Source organism: Otolemur garnettii, unplaced genomic scaffold (genome assembly GCF_000181295.1).
Source record: "Otolemur garnettii isolate 467f Iridium unplaced genomic scaffold, OtoGar3 scaffold00251, whole genome shotgun sequence".
NCBI lineage: Eukaryota > Metazoa > Chordata > Mammalia > Primates > Galagidae > Otolemur > Otolemur garnettii.
Window position 1 is genome coordinate 210,131 of NW_003852646.1, and position 3,472 is coordinate 213,602.

Below are 3,472 nucleotides of genomic sequence, written 5' to 3' on the forward strand. Positions count from 1 at the left end.
CTTTGCATAGGTGTCCATTATCTGGTTTTCTCTCCTTTCGCTTTCTTGTTAAGGTAGATTCTTTTCATGGGTCTTAGATTAAATGGCATCTTCCCTGACCACTTTCCCTATGCTTAAAAAAAAAAATCCTGTCCAGGGCTCACCCCTATAATCCTAGCACTCTGGGAGGAGGTTAAAGTGGGTGGATTGCCTGAGCTCATGGGTTCGAGACCAGCCTAAGCAAAAATTAGCTGGCTATTATGGCAGGTGCCTGTAGTCCTAGCTACTCTGGAGGCTTAGGCAGGAGGATGGCTTAAGCCTAGGATTTTGAGGTTGCTGTGAGTTATAACACCATGGCACTTTAGCCTGGGGCTAGAGTGAGCCTGTCTCAAAAGAAAAAAAAAATCCTGATATAGCATTTATGTACCAGGACAATTTGGTATATAAATTTGTGTTTATCTTTTTCTATTTTTTCCTCTCCTGACTGTGATTGGTTACCTAGGGGAAGTTTGGTCACAGTGCCCAGAGAAGAAGCTGGGCATTTCTGCCTTCCATTTTCTATAAGCTTGAACGCCCTAGAGCAAACCATCTGTCTTGTAAGTCCAATCCTGCCCAGCGATGTGTTTTGCATCGTTTAAACCTTTCCTAAGGTTTAAAAACTGTCTTTACTCAGTTGCCAAAGTTAAAAAAAAAGAGCAATTTCAGAATAAGAGTTTGGTTATTTGGCTTATCTTGAATATTGAGTAGATCTGGCAATCTCGGCCCTGCATTGTCCTGTGATGGGTGCTAATATTTAGTGAATAGTTAATGTCAGGCGCTGTCCTAAGTATTTCCTCATGAGAAGTTATTGTACCCACCGCTACAAGTATTATTCTTTTTTTTTATTTTAAAACTTTATTTTTGCAAAGCCAATCAACAAGTGTTGGAAGGAAAAAGTGTAAAAGTTATTCTTGCATATTTGGGAAGAGCAAGCATTTAGTTTGAGAAAACAAGGACTTAAAATAGTTCAATCAGAAGCAGTGCCCTGCTACTTGTATTTTAAAACAATGGTGATGTTCTTTCTTAAGCAACACTCTTTTTTTCCGCCCCCCTACTAACTACAATATGATACAGTACGCAACAGCTCGTTTGAAAGTGCTAGAATCAGAGAGTAAAGAACGCTGTAAGCCATCCCACTTAACATTGCCTACTATACAATGCCTTTTTGGCGCTCGAGAAATCAAGCATTCATGTAGCATTACATTCAACAGAAACACCTTTTGTACTTTGGGTTTAAGATCCTTGTCCCTCCAGTTCCGATGGTGTGACATCTGACTCTTCATCATTGTAAATATTTTCAGCCATTTGCCATATCTGCATGATGTTATCCTCAGACACTGAGCAAATGACCCAAGGCTCATTGGGGTTCCAACTAAAAAAATCTGAAATCTTGGCAGTGTGTCCTCCATGAATGAACAGGAGTTCAGGAGGCCCATCTTTTGCATCTTCTGCTGACTGTTCTTCTCCAATTTTACTTAAATCCCACACATTCAGGCGGCGATCAGTACCACTGGAAGCCAGAATAGTTTCCTTATGTGGAGACCAGTGGACCTGAAAAATTTCGTCTTTATGTGATTCAAAGGTATGGAGTTTTAATTTTAAGTTACGCAGATCCCATAAAGCTACGGTCTTATCCGCAGAGCCGGTTGCTAGAATGAACTCGCTGGAGGGATTGAATGAGAGGCAGTTGACCTCAGCAGTGTGGGCATCCACCAAATGGCTTGGTTTGGAGGTGGTATTGGACCTGGTGTCCCACATCATAAGTTTCTGATCATCAGCAACAGATCCAAACAATGACTTGTGCAGCAGATGCCAGGCCACATCCTCCACAACAGCTGAGTGGCCAGTAAAGATCGCCTTGGCATCCACAATTTTGCCTTCCTTTGGTCCTGCATTTATATCCCACAGACAGACCGTATGGTCGTCAGATGCACTTAGGAGATGTCCACTCAAATTAGAATCCCAGGAAAGACCATAGCCTTCCTTCTGGTGACCTCTTAACCCAAGATCAGGATTACATTCTCCACTTGGGTCTGGTTTAGCGGGATGTTTTGTATAGTCAAAACCCAACACAGCAGAAGATGGTGTTTTTGTAGCAATGATGTGAGGATTCTGCGGCATGTACCGAGCACGGTTTACTTCTCCTTCATGATTAATTTTAATTTCACATTCAATTTTTCCTGTTATAGAGCCAAAGCCACCAAATTCACCCCTGTCACTGTCACAATGGGAAGCATCAAACTGTGCATCATCATTGGGAATATGTACTTGAGCAACCAACGGATGAGTCTGCTCATCAGACGTATGAGTCCCCAGCACCAATGAAGGGCCTAATCCTTCTCTTCAGGTTTAGTCACTTCAGGAAGCCACTGAACGGTAAGACTGGGCCACTGAAGAGCATGGGTCATAACCGGGTCATACAGAAATGGTGTATTCTTCCAGATTTTATATTCTTCATTGATGACACGCTCCTCCACAGTATCTTCAAACATCTCTTTACTCGCCATCTTGCGTCGGGTTGTTCGCCCCTTGTCGCCACCTCGGACTCCCCTCACTAGAGCAGCCGGACCGCTGGCGCTCCTGCCTTTCCCAGGCACGTCACACTCTCCTAATTGTTGAAGCCTGAGCTCCGGCTTGCGGCCTGGGTACTCCCCAGACATCGCGTCTTTCTTTGCTGCCTCCTCCCCGCTGGTGGGTACCAAGGTCTGAGACGCTCTGCTCTCCTTTTTTTTTTTTTCTTTTTGAAACCCTTGGTAGAGTGTTGTGGCATCACAGCTCTCAGCAACCTCAAACTCTTGGGCTTAAGCGATTCTCTTGCCTCAGCCTTGCAAGTAGCTGGGGCTACCGGCACCGGCCACAATGCCTGGCTATGTTTTTGTTGCAATTGTCCCTTGTTGTTTGGTAGGCCTGGGCTGGATTTGAACCCACCAGCTCCAGTGTATGTGGCTGGTGCCCTTAGCCACTGAGCTACAGACGCCGAGCCTACAAGTATTATTCTTTCTTTCTTTTTATTGGAGACAGAGTCTCACCCTTTGGCTTTGGGTTGAGTGCTGTGGCATCACGATAGCTCTCAGCAACCTCAAACTCTTAGGCTTAAGCGATCCTCTTGCCTCAGCCTCCCAATTAGCTGGGACTACAAGTGCCTGCCATAATGCCTGGCTAGTTTTTTCTATTTTTAGTAGAGATGAGGTCTTGCTCTTGCTCAGGCTGGTCTCAGACTCCTGAACTCAGGGGATCCACCCTCTTCAGCCTCCCAGAATGCTAGGATTACAGACACGAGCCCCTGGGCCTGCCCTACAACTATTATTCTTTTTCACCGGTAAGAAAACAGGTACAGAGGCTTGGTGCCTGTAGCTCAGTGAGTAGGGTGCCGGCCACATGCACAGAGGCTGGTGGATTTGAGCCCAGCCTGGGCCTGCTAAACAACAATGACAACTACAATTGAAAAAAAAAA

General features: G+C 45.0%; 1 pseudogene across 1 annotated transcript; it reads right to left on the bottom strand.

Annotated features, from left to right (window-relative positions):
• Positions 1–1,066: 1,066 nt before the first annotated feature.
• Positions 1,067–2,694, bottom strand: LOC100946369 (annotated as a pseudogene). Its single transcript, XR_154892.3, has one exon. The product of XR_154892.3 is annotated as a histone-binding protein RBBP7 pseudogene (transcript).
• Positions 2,695–3,472: the final 778 nt, after the last annotated feature.